We start from the raw sequence: 22,961 nt of genomic DNA, 5'->3' as shown, positions 1-22,961 counted from the left end.
CATGATACGTGGTATAAGGGGGCTCCCTTCCTATAAATTTTCTACCTCTCTTATATATCAAGGTCATTACTCTTCCCCTGTGGTCAAGTTGTTCGTCAAGGTCTCATATTTTCCAATAGATTACAAGTCCCAGGAGGAAGGACCATATCTTACTTGCCTTCGAACACTGAACAACCCATATCCCCTTTCTGTGTTTCTAACAACCGAAATCAGTGTCACCGACAAATGAAGAAATAAGTGTGTGGATGAACTAAAACAATGCCTAAGATACAAATTTGATATATTTACCTTTGGAACTCAATTTTTATCAACCATGGCTTAATCTAACCCATGTCCCCAGAACCAGTTTGCAATGATTCCGATTGCTGCTATTAGCAACTGACTTTGGGTAGAGAAATATTGGAAATCTTTAATTTTTTGTGTATTTCTACATTTTTATTGCAGTAAGCTGTGTATAACAAAAATTCGCCATTTTAAAATGTACGATTAAGTAACAATAAGCATATTCACATTGTTGTGCAACCAACACCACCATCCATCTCGAGAATTTTCCTCTTCTTAGATTGAAACTCTGTACCCATTAAATAATAACTCTCCCTTCCCCCTCTCTCAAGCCTCTGGTAATCTCTATTCTACTTTGTCTCAACGAATTTGACTATTCTAGGTACCTCATATAAATGGGGTAATATAGTACTTGTCTTTTTGTGTTTAACACATTTTATTTAACATAATGTCTTTAAGGTACGTATATGTTGTAGCGTCTGTCAGAATTTCCTTCCTTTTTAAGACTGTATAATATTCTACTATAAGTATATACTACATTTTATTTATCCCTTTATCCATTAATGGGCATTTGGGTTGTTTCAGTCTTTTCGCTATTGTGAAAAATACTGCTATGAATGTTGGTGTATCACTATTTGTTTGAGTCTCTGCTTTCAATTCTTTTGGGTATATATCTAGAAATAGAATTACTGGATCATATGGCAATTCTAGGTTTAATTTTTTTGAGAACCACCAGATTGTTTTCCACCATTTTACATTCCTGCCAACAATACACAAGGCTTCCAATCTCTCCACATTCTCACCAACACTGGTTGTTCTCTGCTTTTTTTTTTGATAATAGCTATCCCAATGAGTATGAGGTTGTATCTCACTGTGGTTGTTTCTGTATTTTAAGTAAGGAAAACACACTAATTTAATTTTTTAAAGATTGAAGGGAGGACTGTTTCTATTTCTCTTTCATCACTGATTTACCTGCAGACAAACACTTCCCAGGGCTGTGCAAAGGCTCTGTGGTCATGCTGAGCAGACAGCAGCTGACCTGACTCTTATCACATACCCATTCTTACTCTTCTGTGAAATGAGATGATGTGATGAATGGGGGGGAGTTTCACCTCAAATTGTTGGATCCATCAAGGGACATGAAAGCACGAGCAGGGATTGCTTCAAGGCAGCCTTCCTGGGAAGCTGCATGGGCTACGGTGGCCGATAATGGCTGCACTGTGTTTGAAAAATTGACAGGAGCTGTGACTGTGTGTGGGCGTGTCTTTTAAACAGCTTTATTGAGATATAATTCACATGCCATACAATACACCCATTTAAAGTATACACTACGCTGGATGGTACAGGCTTCCAGTTATGGGATGAATAAGTCACGGGAATAAAAGGCCCAGCCTAAGGAATAGAGTCCATGTTACTATAATAGCATTATATGGTGACAGGTGGTAGCTACACTTGCGAGCCAACAGAACCTACAGAGATGTTGAACACCTGCAACTAATGTAACATTGTGTGTCAATTATATTCAAATTTTTAAAAAATGTAAGAAAAAGTACTGCAATAGTTTTGGTATATTATTAATTTAAAAATTAATTTAATTTATTAATTTAAAAATTTGTTTATATAGCAAACTGATGTCATGTGTCCCCCAACATGATGCACTGAGGAGGACACCCATCACTTACATCGTGCTTGTGCCAAAAATGCAGAGCCTGACCCAAGTTATGGCGCAGCACTCTTTAAAAACGTCAGTGTCATGAAAGCTACAGAAAGACTGAGGAAATTTACCAGATTAACAGACACAAAGGACACATGGCAGCCAAATGCAATACATGATTAGGACTGGAGTTTGGGTTGGGGGATAATTTCCATAAAGAACATTCTTGGGATGATTGGCAAAACTTAAATATGGACTATATATTAGATAGATAATAGTGTTATATCAATGTGAATTTTTTTTTTTTAATTTGACAGCTACTGTGTTTATGTCAGAGAATCTCCATGTTCTTGGGAAATACACAGTGATGTGTTTGTGGGCAAAGGCGTTAATGTCTGCAGCTAACTTAAACTGTTTAGGACAAAAAATGTGGGGAAGGTGAATGTCAGGTGATAGAAGCAGGGAGAAGGAGAAGGAGAGGGAGAGATCGAGGGAGAGAGAGAAGAGAGAAACAGATGTTCAAGGAAATGCAGCAAAATGTTAACAATCCGTCAACAACTCCCACCATTAGCTACCACCAGTGCTCTTCATGTAGGTGATGAGGAAAAGAAAGGCAGGGAGTGATTAATTTAGATAACTGACATGGTTCCTGATTGTAGCAGGTCACGAATCCAAGGAGATACCCATAGCTGCCTTCTGCCCTCATCCTTCTGTGTTCCCCCCTTATCTTCTGCCAACTTCAGCAAGGTTGAGTTCTTTACTTAGAAGGATCACCTGAGCCTTCATTCTCGAAGGATCTGAGTCCTTGGTGATTCTCTTTCCATTGTCCGGGACTATTGGACAAGGAAGTACTAGGAAGTATCCTAGTGAATGTCCTGGGACCGCACATGCAACTGCATCCCCCACTAGGTGATCTGCCCCATGGTCATTGGAATCAATCACCCTGGTCAACACAGTGATCCCCTTCACTATCGATTAGGCAGCATGATGATCTCTAAAAACAGCCATGCCTTGGCTCCCGGGAGGAATCATTTCCCCCTTGGATGCTGTATCAGTCAGAATCCCACCAGAAAAACAGAGCAAGTAGGCTGTAACATGAAGAGATTTATTGCAAGGAATCGGCTGCCTGAGTGTGGAGGCCGACTGGGTGAGTGTGAGCCCCACAGGGCAGACCAGTAGGAAGGGCAGGCTGGAACTCTTGGACAGAAGCTAAAGCTGCCGTTCCCAGGGGAGTCTCTTCTCCTGCAGGGAAACCTCAGCTGGGCCCTTAAGACCTTTCAATTGATTGGATCAGGCCCACCCAGATTACTGAGGATCGTCTTCTGTTTGAAGTGCACTGACTATAGATGTTCATCATATCCACAGAACACACAGCAACACCTAGGTTTGTGTTTGATTAAATAATGGGGGTAGAGCCTGGCCAAGCCGACACATCAAACTGACCATGACAGGCACTGAGAAACTCCGAACCCTCCAATTCCGGGATGAGAGGGATGGGAGGCAAACGCCCTTTCAGAGGGTTACATTGTATAACGGTGGGAGGGATACTCTCATCTCCGCCGCCTTGCTTCCCAGCCCAGTGCCTTCTGGCTAAGGGGAAGACGGCCCCATTTAGTGGCTCCCTTTGAAGGTGTGCGGGACAGGTGCAGAGAGTACTGTAAACTCCAGTGCGTCATCTCTCAGCTAGCCCTGTCCCCCAGCCTTCAGCAGCCTTCCACTCTTCTATTAAGCCAGAAACATTGAGCGATGTGGTATTTGGGCATTAGCCCATTGCCACACTACAACCCCCCGCCAAAAAATATAGGCAAACAAAAGGGAAAAATTTTGGTAAGGGGTATGTTGGTCTCTTACAGGGTAAAGCTGATTTTTTTTCCCATCTCTTACCAACACTCATGCTTTCTACAGTATGCCAAATGATGCGCCAAATCATAGCAAACCAAAAAATGTTCTCCCTGGCTCTTAGGTACTTAAATTTCACAAAACGGAGTTTCAGATCATCTTCTTGAATTCCATGAAGCATTTTATGAAACTGCAGAAAATATAGATTGTTAGTCCCTTGTCCAAATAAATACTGGACTTTGTTGATCTAGCGGCACATTTGGCTGATGGGGCAAATGTACATTTCAGCAAGAGTCCCTCTTGGTCTGCAACCTTCTTACCAAAGAAAAGGAAAAGATCTTCCCTGCTAATTGTCCTGCATTTCAGGGATGTGATTTTCCTATTGGGGATATTGATGCTTTTGTAATGAAAGTTCACAGTCATCTTCTTGTTTCCTCAAAACATGGAGAAGCACTTCCTGAGACTTCCCTCCTTGATATGAGACAGCCCACGGGGCCCCATGCCTGCAACGTGGCTGTCACTATTGCCCACCATGGGACGGAGGCTGGCTTATTGCAAAATCCTATATTCAAAGTTTGGGACAAGAAGAATGTGCTTCTTTAATTTGGAAAGACATTAAGGATGAGAATGGAGAAAAGGCTGAGAGCAAAACAATGAATAAGACTTCAACCAAAACTGTCCAATGGTCTTTGAAGGGGCCACGAGGAGCCGAGCAAAGGATGAACTGACTATCCTTGAGGTGTTCAAGGTTATGTGGGGGTTGTGACCAAAGCTCATATTTTTTAAAAACTTGGGTTTTTTTTTTTTAAAGATTTTATTTATTTTTTGACAGAGAGAGAGAGACAGCGAGAGAGGGAACACAAGTAGGGGGAGTGGGAGAGGGAGAAGCAGGCTTCCCGCTGAGCAGGGAGCCCAATGCGGGGCTCGATCCCAGGACCCTGGGATCATCACCTGAGCTGAATGCAGATGCTTAATGACTGAGCCACCCAGGTACCAAAAAACTTGGTTTTTTAATAAGACTTTTCAAAACTTTAAAAAAATCACTAGAAAAGAGGTGCCTGCTTCTCCCTCTCCCTCTGCCCCCCTACTCATTCTCACTCTCTCTCTCTCTTTCTTTCAAATAAATGAAATCTTTTCTAAAAATCTCTTAAAAAAATAAAAATCTCTAGAAAAGGGGCTCCTGAGGGCTCAGTCAGTTAAGCATCTGCCTTCGGCTCAGATCATGATCCCAGCGTCCTGGGATTGAGTCCCACATTGGGCTCCCTGCTCAGCAGCAAGTCGCTTCTCCCTCTCCCTCTGCCCCCCTACTCATGCTCACTCTCTCTCTCTCTTTCAAATAAATAAAATCTTTTAAAAAAAATCTCTTTAAAAAAAATCTCTAGAAAAGGGCAACAAGATTTTCTTTTTCTTTCTTTCTTTCTCTCTTTTTTTTTTTACTGAATCTGTAACTTATACTCTATATCTGTAACTTGTACTCTAACTTAAAATTTCCTAAGTTAAAACTATTTCTGTGCTTTAAACTATTATCCCTGAGAAGGAGAGGTTTAACTTGTGCTGTCTAGTGTGCATCAGGGTACATAAAATAATGGGCATCTCAGACGTGGGTACCCACATAATGAGTTTATAGTTGCAAAGGTCCTGAGTGAGAAATAACTGGCCTACCCAAATAAGCCTGTGGATACTAAGTGGATGAGCAGTTTTGGAGAGCTGGAAATAAATTCTTGCAAGTCTAAAAACTTACCATTGATAGTTTATTAATCAGGTCTCTCTATAGAAACAGAGGAGAGACAGAGATATATAGAGAGACAGACACAAGATTTTAAGGAATTGGCTCACATGATTGTGGCAAATCTGAAATTTGTAGGGTGGGCTGGCAGCCTGGAAACTCAGATAAGAATGATGTTGCAGTCTTGAGTCCAAAATTCATGAGGCAGGCCCACAGGCTGAAAACTCAGGCAGAGTTTCCATGTTGCAGTCTTGAGGAGGGTCCCTTCTTCCTCTGAAACCTCAGTCTTGGCTCTTAGGACCTTCAACTGATTGGATGAGGCCCACCTACATTATAGAAGGTCATCTGCTTCACTCAAAGCCTACAGATTATAAGTGTTAATCACATCTAGAACATAGCTTCAGAGCAACATCTAGACTGCTGGTTGACCAGACAACTGGGCCCCACCGCCCAGCCAAGATATAAAATTAACCTCCACAGCCAGTAAGGAAGCTTTCCAAATAAATGTTTTTTTTTGTTTTTTTTTTTTAAAGATTTTATTGATTTATTTGACAGAGAGAGACACAGCGAGAGAGGGAACACAAGCAGGGGGAGTGGGAGAGGGAGAAGGAGAAGCAGGCTTCCCGCCGAACAGGGAGCCCGATGCGGGGCTCGATCCCAGGACCCTGGGACCATGACCTGAGCCGAAGGCAGACGCTTAACCGACTGAGCCACCCAGGCGCCCCTCCAAATAAATGTTTTTGTTGAGAAGATAGTCAGCTCAATGTCATCAGCTTGGACTGATGTAGGCCTCATAAGAGAAGAGCTGTAACAGGGCGCCTGGGTGGCTCAGTCTGTTAAGCATCTGCCTTCAGCTCAGGTCATGATCTCAGGGTCCTGGGATCGAGCCCCAAGTCGGGCTCTCTGCTCAGCGGGGAAGGGGAGGGTCTGCTTCTCCCTCTCCCTCTGCCCCCCTACCACTTGTGCATGCACGCATGCACGCTCTCTCTCTCTGTCTCAAATAAATAAATAAAATATATATATATTTTTTAAGAGAAGAGCTGTAAGTTAAAAGTGAATCTTCTTTTGACTATGTTCAGCTTTGTCACCACATACAAAAAAAAAAAAAAGAAGGATGTCCTAAAAGCTGCAGGCAATTCAGAGAAATACTAGCAGAGGAGGAAACAGAAAGAGTAAAAATATGCCTACTGTATCACTGGGCAGAAAGAAACATATCATTGCCACATTTTATTAAATATAAATACTGAAGTAGCTCTACTGTGTTTATATTTTCCTCCTAAAGGTCTTGCAGTCATGTATCTTGATATAGCCTACAAAATTTAAATATCCAATAAGGAGTTAAAATAAATTGCTGTGTTAGAGGACAGAAAGAAACATGATCAAAGTATTGTTATATTTTCTCACATATGTTAATTGTTTAATTAGTCCTGCTACTAATTACTACTAATTCCTAGTCCTACTGCTGTTTTGTTTAAATAATAGCATTTATGTAACAGGAAAGTGAGTAATATAGAATAATATATAATTTTAGCTATTTATTTTTCATAATTTTCCCCTTTTCTCTTTTTTTCAATTGAAGTACAGTTGACACACAATGTTACATTAGTTTCAGGTGTACACCATGGTGATTCAACAAGTCTATACGTTACACTGTGCTCTCAGCAAGCATAGCTACCATCTGTCACCATACGATGCTACTATAATATTGTTGATTGTATTCCCTTTGATGTACCTTTTTATTTTTCATATTTTCTTTATTTTCATATTTCCTTATTTTTTTAAAGATTTGTTTATTTATTTGAGAGAGAGAGAGAACATGAGCAGGATAGGAGGCAGAGGGAGAGGGAGAGAGAGAATCCTCAAGCAGACTCTGCTGAGCATGGAGCCCAATGCAGGTCTCGATCTTATGACCCTGAGATTATGACCTGAGCTGAAATCAAGAGTCTGCTGCTCAACCAAATGAGCCACCCAGCGTCCCTATTTTTCATGTTTTCATGTTAAAGGAATAACACACATGTATCTGAGTATAAGTTGTGTTGCTATGGGTGGTGATTACTCTTCAGTCTTATATGGCTGTGTCCCAGGTTGACTTTCTCAAAGGCTGGTCACCCTGCCTATTGGCCAAACCAGCCAGGAGCCTGAGGGCAGGGGAGCCTGTGGATGTAACCAATGCGGGTGCGGGGCCCAGAGCAGAGTAGAGGAGACATGCAGTGGATGTGGAGGAGGAAGCAGGCATCCTCTCAGTTTCCCAGCATAAAAGATGGAGTACATATCCAGGTGTAATCTCAGGCATCCAGGACCACCAACGGCATAGCACACTGACAGATCTGGAAAATGGGGAGTACCACTTTCCAGGGAGAAACCAAGGGTTTCCTTGAGGCTGCTTCCTAATCTCTTTCCAAAAAATGGTGGTATGGCTGGTGCTCCCGAGAGTGTCTGCTGAGTGTGACTTTTCATTCATGTGCCTCCTGTTAGTCAAAAGCATGCAGTAATTAAAAAAAAAAAAAATAGTGTTCCCTAATCCTACAGTTCAATTTTCTCAACTATAAAATGGGAAAAACAAAGCACAGATTTATTGTGGGACTATGGATAACAGATATCAAAGTGCCTTAAAAATTTTAGCGGTTAAAACATTTCTTGGCATTTCTCTCTTCTGCCATTCAGGCCACTGGAAACTTTTGAAAAATAATAATTCTCTGAAGTTGGATATTTGATTCAAATCAAGCAGTAATAACTGCCATAATAAGAGCAGACATTTACTGAGGGCTGACAATGTGCCAGAATCCGTGGGAAGTGCTTTGCTTGGCTTATTTTATTTAATCCTCATAACAACCTTAGGATGTTATACTACTAATACATCTCACAGTGAGGAAAATAAGGCTTAAAGCCTTAGACAACTTGGCCATAGTTTCCACAACTGACAAGCAGCAGATCTGGGATTTGAACCCAAGCAGGCTGACTCAGCCAACACTTTTGAGCATTTTGTAAGCCAAGATCACAAGCAGAGAACTCTTCCCTGTAGGGAGAGTTTTGATATGATATTGTAAAATGGTGATAAGATGCTTACACAGCAGGGGATGTTCAACTCCATCAAGATTCCTGCTTTGAGGCTTCCGTTGGCACCAACACAGAGTCATGATAGATTTTTTTTTTAATTGCCATGCTCAAAAGAGATAACATCTCCAGGATCCAGAAACACAAAACAGAAGACAAGATTGAAGAGCTACCAGCTCGCTGGAAGCAGTTAGAGGAGGCAGGGAGCTTATTGGTTGAAACTCCCAATCATGCAAAGCGGGGGATGGAGCCAGGGATGAGGTGTAGCTCCCCCTCATAGAGAGGATAAAACATGCTTCTATCCACCACTGCCTAGATTGCAGATGCACACCTATTAAAAAGAGGAAAAGCAAAGCTTTGCAGCCAGGATCTGGGCATTTTACCAAATGGCTCAGTGACAGCAACTATAGTATCCCCAGTTATCTCCTTAGGATGAACACTCTGAAAACCCACCAGAGGATGTGGTTCTGAACAGGCGATCATAGGGGGCAGGTGAAAACAACGACCCACCGCCCCACCCTGGAAAAGGAACGGTGAGTATAGAACCCCCGCAGCTACAACAAAATGAAACGAAACAAAAATAAACTAATTCTTGACAAGCTCACACCAAATCAACAAAATCAAGTCAGGAAATGAAATCACTTTAAAGAAAATAAAAGTAATAGTGCAATCTGAAAAAGATTTTTTTAATGACTATGCTGAATATCTTCTAAGAGTTAAAGGAAGAGGTAACAAAGATGAAAAAGATAAAAAATTAAGGACTTGAGCCAGGCAGAAATAGAAAATGAACAGATGGGTATGAAAAAGAACCATTTAGAAATCCTCGAGATAAAGCAGCTTATCACTGAAATTTAGAAAGCTTAATAGGGTAAGAGAAACTAGATCGGATGGCTAAAGAGAGAATTGATGAACTGGAAGATCATTATGGAGGAATTCACCCAGAGCATAGCACAGAGGGATAAGTTGTCTGAAGAGACAACATTATGAGGTGTTTGACATCATTAGTCTCAAATTGCATTTTTAAAAAACAGCTAGATGCTGGTTACAAGTCAGTCCTAAAACAAAATGAAACAAATGTTGAAAATATGGGATATAAAAAGTTACCATGTCTAAAATCTAACCAAAATGCTATATTAGTCAGGGTTCTTCAGAGACAGAACCAACAGGATGTATATGTATATATGTATGTGAGTATCTATATGTATATAAAGAGATTTACTATAAGGAATTAACTCATGTGATTACGGAGGCTGACAGCTATCAAGATCTGCAGGATGGGCTGGTAAGCTGGAGGCCCAGGAGAGCTGACGGTGTAGCTCTAGTCTGAAGGCCAGCAGGCTTGAGACCTGGGGAGATTTGATGTTTCAGTTCAAGTCCAAAGGCTGGAAAAAGCCAATGTCCCAGTTCAAAGGCCATCCGGCAGGAGGAATTCTCTCTTACTTGGAGGAGGCTCAGCATTTTGTTCTATTCAGACCCTCAGCTAATTGGATGCAGCTCACCCACATTAGAAACATCAGTCTGCTTTGCTGAGTCTACTGATTCAAATGTTAAGCTCATCCAGAAATACCCTCACAGACATACCAAGAATAATTTTTAAAAAATTTAAGATTTATTTGTTTGAGAAAAAAAGAGGGAGAGAGAGAGTGTGTACGTATACGTGTGGGGGGAGGGGCAGAGGGAGAGAGAGAATCTCAAGTTGACTCAGCACGCTGAGCCCAATGTGGGGCTGGATCTCATGACCTTGAGATCATGACCTGAGCCGAAATTGAGTTGGACGCCTAACCAACTGCACCACCCAGGTGCCCCAGACCAAGAATAATTTTGATCAAATATCTAGTTGCCCTGGGCCAGTCAAGGTAACACATAAAATGAACCATCACCTGTGTCTCTGGGGAACGTACCGGGCATAGCACCCTGGTCAGTCAGTGAAATAAAGGGAGGAAATGCCCCTTCTTTTTGGCAAGATAGGCGAATGGATCATAAGGATGGGGCCCCTAGGTGCAGATGACTGAGATTCTGGATGCTCTAGCAGAAAACACATGTTCTTTGAAGCCAGGGAGACCTAGATGAGACTCTCGCCCCTACTGGCTGTGTGACCTTGACCTTGGATATGTTACTTTAATTCCTCTGAGTCTCAGTGTCCTCATCTTTTAAAACAGAAGAATTATGGTACCTACCTCAAAGGGATATGGAGAAGATTTTAAAAGATAATGTATGAAATCCTTAGCAAAATAACTCATCTGTACTAGCTCTGCAATGGTCAGCACTGGACGCAGACAGCTGACCCATCTCTGGTCACAACTAAATCCACCACCATCATGCACAGGGAGGGTTGTGCAAAGAAGGGATCCGGGATATGAGATCCAACAGACTTGGGTCTGAACCCAGCTCTGCCTCTTGTGTATTAGCTATGAGTGAGTCCCCCTGTCCTTTACACTCTGAGTTTTTGGTTCCGTCTACCAACTGAAGGCAATATACCTACCTCTAGAGCAGTGTTTCTGAATTGGGGGCAACTTCCCCCCGCTGGTGACATTTGGCAATGTCTAGAGACATTTTTTTTTTAATTTAAATTTTTATTTAGTTAATGTATAGTGTATTACTTTCAGTTTCAGAGGTAGAATTTAGTGATTCATCAGTTGCACATAACACCCAGTGCTCATTCCATCATGTGCCCTCAATGCCCATCCCCCACTTACCCCATCCCCCACCCCCCGTCCCTCCAGCAACCCTCAGTTTGTTTCCTAGAGTTAAGAGTCTCTTATGGTTTGCCTCCCTCTCTGCTTTTATCTTATTTTATTTTTCCTTCCCTTCCCCTATGATCCTCTGTCTAGAGACATTTTTTTCAAAAGATATTATTTATTTATCAGAGAGAGAGAGAGAGCTCGAGCACAAGCAGGGGGAATGGCAGGCAGAGGGAGAAGTAGGTTCCCCACTGAGCAAGGAGCCTGATGTGGGACTCAATCCCAGGATGCTGGGATCATGACCTGAGCTGAAGGCAGATGCTTAACTGAGCCACCCAGGCGCCCCTGTCTAGAGACATTTTTGATGGTCACAGTCAGGTTGGGGTTCGTTACTGGCATCTGGTGGGTGGAGTTTAGGGAGGCACCCCAACTTTCTGCAATGCACAGGACAGTCCCCCACAACAAAGAACGATCTGGCTTAAAGCATCAATTGTGCTAAAGTTGAGAAACTCTGGGATAGAAAACTTAAATGAAATCATGTTTATAAAAGGCTTGGCTTAAGAAATAAAAATTAAGGGGCGCCTGGGTGGCTCAGTCAGTTAAGCGTCTGCCTTCGGCTCAGGTCATGATCCCAGGGTCCTGGGATCGAGCCCCGCATCAGGCTCCCTGCTCCGCAGGAAGCCTGCTTCCCCCTCTCCCTCTGCTGCTCCCCCTGCTTGTGTTCTCTCTCTCCCTCTCTCTGTCAAATAAATAAAATCTTAAAAAAAAAAAAAAAGAAATAAAAATTAAGGCTAACATCATCATCACAGATAGAGTATGTGGGTTTCTGCTCTTCTTCCCCTCCCTCCTCCTCCCCCTGCTCCCTCTTCCTCCCCCCTTCATTGGCTGGGTACTAGCAAGACAGCATTCCTGTGCTCAGAACCCAGGACGGGGGGACCACTCATGACCTCCTATAAAGAAGGTCTGAAGGCTGCAGGTTCAACACGCCAAGTCCTGGAATGCTGCTTCCAGCCAGCCACACCCAGAACACTTTCTGGCACTCTCGGCAGAGCCAGCCTTCTATAGCTCTCCTGCTGACTTGTCTGGAAGCTCGGCCTGGGGGTTGCAGCGGCCAAGCCCAGCCCCTAGACAGGGCTTTCCCACCAGGGCGCCCACCCCACCTCCAAGCTGCTTCGGGGACTTGGCACACTCTGCCCAGCCCTTTCCTAAAAGTCATGACCCTTTCCTGAAATCTTAAAGGAGGTTCTTTATGCCCCTGCGCCTCTGTGCATGGTCGTTCTGTGCGCAGGCATTGAAGGAGGAAGGCTAAGGAGAAAAGATGAGGGGACGGAAGAGCCACATCCAGCCCCTGAGGGAGTGCTGTCCCGCTCTCTGGACTCACTCTCCAGAAACTTCCCAGGACAGAAGGTCTTCCTCCAGCCTCTGCAAAGGAGCCAGGGGGAAAGAGGCAACCACACCGAAGTAAAACACAAACAGAACAAGTGTCCTCGGCCGGCGCGTCTATGTGAACTCCGGCCATCTCTCCAAGGCCCTCCCCTGGAGCCAGTGTCCCCGATCCTGTCCTCAGCCAGATTTAAAAGGCAGGGGCAGCAGACCACACTCATACCCCTCAGACAGAGCGTCGCTGCTCGGCCCCAGCAGAGAACCGTCTAGGCACCAAACTTTCCCCGGGGGTTGCAGATCTCCCCTTTGAAGTAGTTCCCGACAATAATACTGTAACCTAAACGAAGCCTGCTCTTCTCATGCGGAGCATATTTTCTCTCGGAGAACCACAACGGGGGCAAGCCTTCCTCCCCAGCACATGCTCTCGGGGCCGGCCATGGGTTGAACTTTTTTTTTTTTTTTCTGCAAGAGAGCCATAAACACAGAGATACCAAAGAGTTAATTTGCGTTTTTTAAACCTCCTTCCCAATGCCTGCTCTCATTCCTGCATAAAATCCTCATGTCCAGACATCAAATCAGTAAGCCCTGTTGCCTGTCAGAGAATACAATGTCAGGCCATTAGTATGTTAATAAGTCCGGAGGGCGACAGGTGGCCTACTAGACAGCTCAATTAAGCTGCTCATTAAACACACGCTAACGAACAGCCCAGGCAGGGCCTGAACAGCACCATTCTGTAATGACATGATGTCAGAGTGAACAAATGAGGAAAAATAACAAAAACATTACAGCAGGGACAGACGCCACTAATAAGGACCCCTCGCACTACATCAGCCCGCAAATCAATGAGCCACAGGGATCAAAAAACTCGACCCAACATTCTCAGGAGACTGAATGCAGCAAGATTTTTTTGGTCAGTACTTCACAAAAAAAAAAAAAAAAAAATCCAACCCCCAAACCTAAAAATGATCGCAGAATATCACAAATTAAGTGTTAAAAAAAAATAAGAGCAAAAGTTGGACACAGGGCTAATCACAAAGTCTGAGAAATTTGTTTTGTTGAGTTTGAATGAAAATCATTATTTAATGGGATCATCATTTACATTTGATTGGCATCTTTTTTTTTTTTTAAAGCCCACAGGTTCGAATCATTTGCCTGCTCTGCTGCTCAGCCAGCTTAAGGGCACAGCGGAATTGTGAAAGAGCAGGGAGCCAAGTTCCTTAGGTGAAGATTCTTCTTATTATTTTAAAAGAAGGGATTTCCAGCAGTTGCTAGAGGTTTCTCTCATTTTCAAGTAAGGGGCTTCCTGAATAATAAAAAATCAGATCTCCACCAGGCCTGGCTCTGACGTTGGACACACATAATGCTAAACTAATAGGCTGGTTTGCCATTAGAAGGTCATGACCTTGGCTCTTATCTTTTGTCAAGTTAGCAGCTGATACCTCCTCTGTGTGTGGACTTTCTTTAAGCCTCACAGAGGTGCTATTCCTCACTAGCCTGGCAAGCCGAAGGCAGGCAGGAAACACACAACATGGCGTTCTGGGCTACTTTTATGGGGTTGAGGCAGAGACCCTTGGACGCATAGTTCTTCCCACATTTGTTGAGCTACCTCTGTCCAAATCCATGGTCCCCATGTATGATTGGGGCAGGCTGTACCCGGGTGTCCCTGAGCAGGTCACTTTACCTCCCTGACTCTGTTTCCTTATATATAACATGTGATTGGACTGGACTGGGTATTCTCTCCACCCTTCCACTCTAAGAGCATCTCCAATACAAAAGAAGTGTAAGATGCTCATGTAATTTGCCATTTGGTTAGCAAGACAAAGCTAGTTACTGAAAACAATCCAAAGAATTCAAGAACAAGTACAGAGTGCTATTGGAAAGTACAATAAGAATTCAAAAACGGAAGACATCAGGGGTTGGTGAGGGCTCTATGTCAGTTCCCCAAAAATCTGCTCAGCCAGAGTAGACTGGAACGTGCAGGGAGGAGGGGCTCCTGCTGGCCCTTGAGGTGCAAGACAGGGAGATGGACAGGCATGAGGTAGGGTAAGGCAGTTGCCCTTTTTTGCACACACTCCTATCGATAAAAATAAATTAGATCGTACTCCAAATATGTGTATTTATTTTATTAAAAAAATATATTGCTACACTAATATATTATTGACATATTAAACTATATGGCAGAATAAGGCAATTTTAAATAGTGAGATTTAAAAAAATCCCAGAAGTCCAAACATTTTTTTCTCTGCGCTCCAGAGGATCATAGTGGACAGCTCCTGATGATGCGCACACCGCAGTCTGGAGACCACTCTTCCAGGTGTGAGGAGGGAGGAGAAAGGATGTCGAAGGCAAGCAGAGTGCATACTTGTTTGCATGTGTGCGTGTATGCGTGTGTGTGCTGGGTTGGGCAGTGCATGATCAGACCTGCCTCATGGAGGCAAGGTGGGGGCTACAAAGCAGAGAGACATGGGGTAGGATGTAGCAAAGCCACAGGAGATAATAATGTGTGAGGACAGAGGGGAAGGGGAGCTTGGTGAGTTTGGGGGCTTGGGGGACACAGTAATCTGGCTTTTTGTCTTAGTGATGCTAAGGTTCATCCTAAGGGGGGCAGGTATGACAGCATGCAACCATCCAACAGACATTTACTGAGGTGTCCCCTTTGCTCAAGGGACCATGGGGAATACAAATATGAGAACATTTCATTCCTGCCCTGAGGGAGTTTACAGTTCAGTCATTCATTCAACTCACATTTATTCAGGAACTTCTGCTTGCTAGTCTCTGCCCTAGGTGCTGGGAATAATGGCAAATGACACAAGCTTGGTCCCAGCCCTCATGAGCTTATGGTCAAGTGGGAGAGACAGGCCTATTATTTAACTAACTGCTTTTCAAGCCAGACTGGGTTAAAGGGGGTGGCAGGGGAGGGAACAAAGACTTGTAGGAACATAGATGAGGCTGTGATTAATTCTGTCTGTAAGAATCAAAGAAAGTTCCTGACACTATTAGGAGCTCTAGACCAGAGCTAACCAATAGAACTTTCTGCAGTGATAAAGATGTTCTCTATCTGTGCTGTCCGTTATGATAGCCACATGGGGCTGTTAAGCACTTGAAATGTGGCTAGAGTGACTGAAAAACTGAATTTTTAATTTAAATCAATTGAAATTTGAACAGTCACACTTGGCTAGGGGCTACCGTATTCGGAGAGCACAGCAGTAGAAGGTCTTGGGTGAAATAACCGGCGGTGACTTTCATGTGGAATGACATGTCTTCTTTCTTAAAGCCTGTACTTTCCCTCTGCACAGGGTGATGACATCCTAGAGGTTGGGGGAAATAGTTAGCTGTTCCCTCAGTAATGCGGAATCCCCAGTGATAGTTATGAGGCCACACACGGTGCTGGCATGGGCGTACTGATTGGTATGAAATGAAAAAGAACTTTAAATTTAGAACATCTTTCCACCTCTTCTCCTCTGGTCTGAGTTCAAATCCACCTCTTCTCTTCTGGTCCGAGTTCATATCTCACCTTTGGCAATAGTAACTGGACTTCCCTTCAGACATCACCATCTTGGAAAGCTTGGAGAACCCTAAAAGCAGTACCGGCTTGCCCACCAGGGGGCAGTGCATGTGCCTCGAGATCCCTCCCACATCTCAGGAGCTCTTGGACCTGCCTATCTACTGGGCTTTCCAGGGAGCGGGGAGAACCACGTTAAGTCCTACCTCTCTTCTTTCCTTCATTGCTGTGTTGTGATCTAAAAGAAGTGGAGAAGTGCAGAAGCGAATTTTTCTTTAGATGTTAAAGCAACTTTAAAGTTAATAAAACGACAGAGGATCCTGGAACGGGCTTCAGTTTAGTTTTGGTTTGCGTATTTGACTGTTACTGTGATGAGGACAGGAAGAGAAAAGTTCTAAAGCCCAGAACACTGAGTGGGGGTGGGGGGGAGGGGGAACTTTATTCAAAGATGGTGAGTTGAACCCAGGGGTTAGTGGCCAGTCCCTCCTGAAACCTTCGTAAAACAGCAGAAGAGGAGGTATTTTGGAGAAGACACGAAAACCTACAGGATGAAGAAAACAGGAGCAATGATAGTAACAAAAAGATTGGAAGCTGCAGAGCAAACGTACGCTTGGTAACTGATGGGACAGAGCTGAGAAAGCAGAATCATAAGCCCCCAATGGGGACAGCAAAAAGCAGCCCACTTGCTCAGGCATTGATGACATTTGGGACCTATGGAAGTGGGAATAAAGGTGGGTCTACTAGCAGAATGACTGATTAAAAGTCCTTTTAAGAAGTAGCTCGATCTCCAGTCTTCTGTTCTGTAAAGTCAGGTCAGACAAATGTTCACACTCTGAATGTTGAGATCACCAGCTATTTTCCTGATCTCGTTTCCAGAATAATGGTAGCAAGGACTATAGCTTCCACATGAGAGACTGTGAGAGGCTTCACCGCAGCTCATCCAACAATGCAAAAGAAAAGACTTCAAGATACTGAGATGCAAAGTTTCCCAGGAAAATGGCCCAGGAAGATCACTGAACCGAAGCCCATAGTTGCCAAGCCCTACGCATGTGCACAGAGCTTACCATCAGCTCTTAGTGCCCCACTTGTGAATATGAAGAGTCATTTAAGGGCCAGTTGATATTTGACAACAGCCTCTAACAGAAAAGGCAGAACCAGAGAGGAGGGGGAGGTAACTTGGAAGCAAAAGAAGCTATAGAAGTTATATAGGGAGAAGAAAATATTTAAGAATGATTATCAATATTCTCAGAGAGTAAGGAGAAAATAGTGCACCCATGAAATAAGAATAAGATTCTGTTATGTTGTACACCTTAAACTTATGCAGTAATGTATGTGAATTTTATCTCAATAAAACTGGGAAAAATGAATAGGATTCTGATTTAAAAAAAAAAAAAACATTCACGAGTGCCTGGATGGCTCAGTCAGTTGAACGTCTGACTCTTGATTTCAGCTCAGGTCATGATCTTGGGGTCCTGGGATCGAGCCTTGTGTCAGGCTCTGCATTCAGCGGGGAGTCTGCTTGGGATTCTCTCTCTCCCTCTGCAGCTTTCCCCGGCATGCGCGCTCTCTCTCTCAGGGGTGCCTGCATGGCTCAGTTAGTTAAGCATCTGACTCATCATGAACTCAGGGTCATGAGATTGAGCCTGAATCTGGCTCAGCGGGGATCTCTCTCCCTCTCCATCTGCCCCTCCCCCCACTCATGCTCTCTATAGATAGATTGATCGATAGATAAAATCTTTAAAATAAATAAATAAATCTTAAAAAAAACATTCAGAGAACAGACAAAAGTGCTTGGGAAGAGCAGAAATAAAAAAAGTTAAGGACATCACCGAGAATATACAGCAAAAACACAAAGAGAAAATAAGAGAGAAGAAGTGATGAAATGATAGGACCACACCAGAACATTGATGTCCAAATATGGAAAGCAGATCCAGAACAATGGTAGGAAATCTCCCAAATAAATAATGCACGAAAACTTCCCAGATATTAAGTTCCTGAATTTCACGATTATATCCAGTGCCATGGATGAAAATTGATTTGCCAAGACACGTCATTGTGCAATTTCATCACACTGGGGGTAAACAGAAGATATTAAGTGTTTCCAAGGAGAAAAAAAGAAAAAAAGCTTTATACAAAGGATCAAGAATCAGAATGGCATTGGACTTTTTTTTTTTAAGATTTATTTATTCATCCTAGAGAGTGGGGGAGGGGCAGAGGATGAGGGAGAGGGACAGAATCCCAAGCAGATTTCCCACTGAGCACAGAGCCCGACACGGGACTCGATCCCAAGACCCATGAGATCATGACCTGAGCCAAAATCAAGAGTCAGATGCCCAACCCCCTGTGCCACCTAGGCGCCCCAGCATTGGACTTTTTAACAACAATATGAGAGGACAATTGGGAAATGTTTCAAAATCCTAAAGAAAAAACATTCCCCAAAGTAGCATTCTACACCTAACAAAACTATTAATCGAATGTGAGGGTGTGATAAGTATGTTTTCAGATATGCAAGGGCCTTATAAGGAGACTTTTTAAATAAAGAGCTATTTTGTAAGGAACTTTTTTTTTTTTTTTTAATCAAAAAAGGAGTAGAATTTTTCAAAAGAGGAAGATGCAAGGTCTGGGAAGCAGGGGTTCCAGGACAAAAGAGAGACGAAGTTACCTCTAATACAGCAGCTTCAGAGGAGACACAGAGGGCAACCAATCAGAAGGTTCTGGAAACACTTCTTCGGAAAGATGATGTTACTGTGTGAACACATTGATAAGAGGGCAGAGTTGAGGGATAAATTATTAGAACAAACCAAACAAAAAAATGAAGCAATTGTTAACTTTAGCAAGAGTGTAAGTTGTTCAGGGATGGAAAAATAAACACAGCATTCAGGAGTCAGCTATTCACGGCATTTACAGAATTATAATAATGTAACAACTTTAATATTAATCTCCAAAATTCCTTTTTTTGAGTGTAATTGATACACAATGTTACGTTAGTTTCAGGTGCGCAACATAACGATTCAACATCTCTATACATTGTGCTGTGTGCACTGCGCTATTACAGTATCATTGACTATACTCCCTATGCTGTATCTTTTATTCCTGTGACTTATTCATGCCATAACTGGAAGCCCATACTTCCCATTCCACTTAATCTCAAAAATTTCAATGAAACCGTAGAGGGAGAATGGAGGAAACACATCCGGGTGTGTATGTTATGTGTGTATGCACGTGTGCACGTGTGCGTGTGTGTACATGTGTGTTATATGAAAGAGTAAAATCCTTTCTTCTGTAGAGGAAGTCAATAGTCACGCCAAAAACCAAACATCAAGAAATAGCAATAAGCAGCACCTGGGTGGCTCAGTCAATTAAGCCTCCAATTTTGGCTTAGGTCATGATCTCAGGGTCCTGGGATTGAGCCCTGCATCAGGCTTTGCGCTCAGTGGGGAGTCTGCGTCTTCCTCTCCCTCTGCTGCTCTCTCTCTCTCTCAAATAAATAAATAAAATCTTTTTAAAAAAGAAATAGCAATAAGACCATGTTCCTACAGACACATAGATGTAAATATCAGAAGAATCTGTTAAAATGCAAGTGATTGCCTTGGGATTAGGAAATGGCAGAGGGGAGTGGAGAGTTGAGGAACTGCTGTTCATTGTGAGCTTTGCAAACCTATCTGACTCTCTAAATTCTGTGGATTTATAACTTTGATTTAAAAAACTAAACTAAAACCATTTTGAAATAAAAGGAAGAGATAAATGGCCCAGAGTTACAGAGTGGGCATAGGAGAATGAGACTCGCTTGAAAACCTGCAGGGACCAGCAGGTTACTGCTTGGCAAAGAGCCGATCCAAAGATTGGGCCACCCTCAATGCTACTGTCTGCCTTCATCCTCGATCTGTCCTCAATAGGGCATGCTTTCCTTCATTAACCACATGAAAATTGTTCAGATTCATCACATAACACTAGCTTCATGGCCCCACCCTCTGCCAGTGTTTATTCAACACGTATTGAGTGCTTGCTTCTCAAGGAGTGTCTCCTTCTTCTATGCCTTCTCCCCCCAACCAACACACACGACATCTCAGAGCAGCATGCAGATTTCAGTACAAGTGTGACAAGTAGAAGAGTGAGAGATGAATCCTACCTCTAGCTGATGCAGGTCTCCAAGTCTCACAGAAATTGGCTTGTGAAATCAAATGAGTTGAGTATTTCCCTTTGCTTTTCCCTACAGGGCTTCACGCATCCTCCTAAATTCAAGCCCCAGGTTAAGCCTCACTTTCTCCAGGAAGTCTTTCTGAACAAGGACCAGCTTTCCAAAGGTATCTTCGATGTTCACCTCACCCTCTTCTTGCAAGGTGTCCAGAGCCCTTCCTAGCAATGGGCTGAGCACCCTCCTGCTCCGAATTGTTTTTTTTTTTCCAACCGCTATCTGAGGACAAGGGACCAGACCAGATCTTGCATCTAGCCCTAGATAGTAGAGGAAAAGCTCAGTTGGAACTTGTAGATTTGGTTCCTGGAAACCCACAAAATAAAAGGAAATCCTGAAGACACCTACACAAATACACACACATTCTGTTCCACCGACTGGTTACATTTGATGAAATTGAATTTGTTCTTCATGTTTTTCAGGCATGATAATCATCTTTAAATAAAGAGTCCTTATCTTCAGGCCACCTGACTGGCTGATTGGTGGAGCATGCGACTCTTGGTCTCCGGATCGTGAGTTCAAGCCCCATGTGGGACATAGAGATTACTTTAAAAAAAAGTCTCTATCTTTTACAGGTTTACACTAAATATTTACATATGGAACTGTATGATGTTTGGGATTTGCTTCAAATTAACCTGGTGCCTGAAGAGAAATAGGTGGTGGTATAAATGAAACCAAAGTCCAGGAACTGATGCTTTTTGTAGCTGGGTGATGAGTAAATAGAGGTAATTTGAGTCATTTCCTCTACTTTTAGTTTCTTTGAATTTTTTACAGTAAAATGTTAAATAAATAAATATTACATATATGTATGATTTATATGAATTGTAATGGACGAGTGTTGGACTTTGGTGGCTTATTGTTTCCCAGCTCAGCCTTCTTACCCTTACAGAGAAGTGCTAGAGGAGTTAAGGACTTACCCAAGGTCACAACATGTCTGACTGTTGACAGTGCTGGGTGCAGATCTCAGATCTAGTAACTCCCAGGGTAGCGGACTCTGGGACGCGCAGGTACAGGACAGGGGGGAGGGAGAAATGCCGGCTGCTTTATCCTTTCATCTGAAAGTTTTAAGTCTCCTTAAAAATACAAATTGCCTAGTTAAGGTAATAGTTTCAGCTGTTATTATGCAATTATACCTCAGTGTGAATGAGTGTGACATCCTTTTCTGAGAACCCGCTAAGACACTCCAGAGGGAGAGGAGGAGAGGCTGAGGGAAAGCGCGGGGCTTCGAGGACAAGGGCTCTTGTCTACTCAAAATGTTTGAGGCCAGAAGATATTATCAGTGGCTTCTCTAGGTGTTGGGATTAAAGTTGGGTTTTTTTAAAAAATACTTTTTCAGGGAGCGCCTTGGTGGCTCAGTTGATTAAACGTCCGACTCTTGACTTCAGCTCAGGTTATGATCTCAGGGTCCTGGGATCGAACCCCACATCATGCTCTGTACTCAGCTCCTTTCCCTCTCCCTTTGCCCCTCCCCCAGCTCATTCTCTCTCACTCAAATAAATAAATAAATCTTTAAAAAAATACTTTTTTATATTTCCCAAGTTTTCTGCAAAGAAGACATAATACTTTTATTATTCCTTCACTCAGTTATTTAACAAATATTTATCGAGTGTCTTCTGTGAGTCAGACTCTATCCTGAGTGCTGGAATACAATGGCAAGTAACAAACCTGGTCCTTCCTTTTAGGAACTTGTGGTAAAGGTGGTCTTGGGAACATACCAAGTTCTTCTGGAGACCCCTGAATCTGGATCAACAGATTGGTGCTGGAGGGCATCACACCCACCTCCACGCTGTGAGGTTACTGGAGTGCAGGGGATAAGGGAACAATCCTGGTGCTGAACAATCTGAGTTTAAATCCCATCCCCACTGTGTAACCTTAGGCAAGTCACTTAACCTTTCTGTGCCTTGGTTTCCTCATTCATAAAACAGGGATAATAATAATCATACCCAGTTCTCAGGGCAGTACTGGGGGCATACTAACTAAAAAATTGTTCACTGTTAGAAATTCACATTAAACCATGCTTCCTGCATTTATCTGGCAATGCTACTTGCCCAGTGTCCTCAGCTCGGAAGGTAGATGCTCAGAAGGACCCAGCTCAGGGACTTCTGTCTGTGCTGGCCTGCACCAGATGTGCCTGGGTCGGTTCATTCCATGTCGTGGTCCCCTCCAGTCTGGGTTCTGAAGCAGCATCTGTGGGCTCCAGGCGGGCAGGGGCACGCTGGCCTTGATCATCACTGTGCCCGAGCACTCTGCATAGAGTAAGGCACAGACTAGGTGCTCTATAAAGAGCTGATGATACATGGTTAATTAATCTATCTGGGCTCTTAGGAAAATAGAAAGGAAAAAAATCATGTATTTTCTAGTGTATATCCTTTCTTAGAGGGTGTTTTTCTAAAATCCTTATTTTAGAAACAGTCAGAGAACAACTAATTTCACCCAGAAATGATTGTAAATGGTTCACTTTGCCAGGAATTTAACTGCAAGAGGAAATGTGGAGACGCCGATTTAATCAACTCCCCGCCCCCAAAGGAGGCAGCGAGGGCGGACTCCATGCCTGGCAGAGGGGCACAAAGAGTCTCAGCCACGGTAGAGGTTGGAGTTGGCGCAAGTAGAATCAGGCCCAAGAGCCACATCACAGCAGGTCCTGCTGC

Source organism: Halichoerus grypus, chromosome 1, assembly GCF_964656455.1.
Source record: "Halichoerus grypus chromosome 1, mHalGry1.hap1.1, whole genome shotgun sequence".
Taxonomy (NCBI): domain Eukaryota; kingdom Metazoa; phylum Chordata; class Mammalia; order Carnivora; family Phocidae; genus Halichoerus; species Halichoerus grypus.
The sequence above is the reverse complement of the archived record's forward strand: the minus strand, read 5'-3'. Positions refer to the sequence as shown.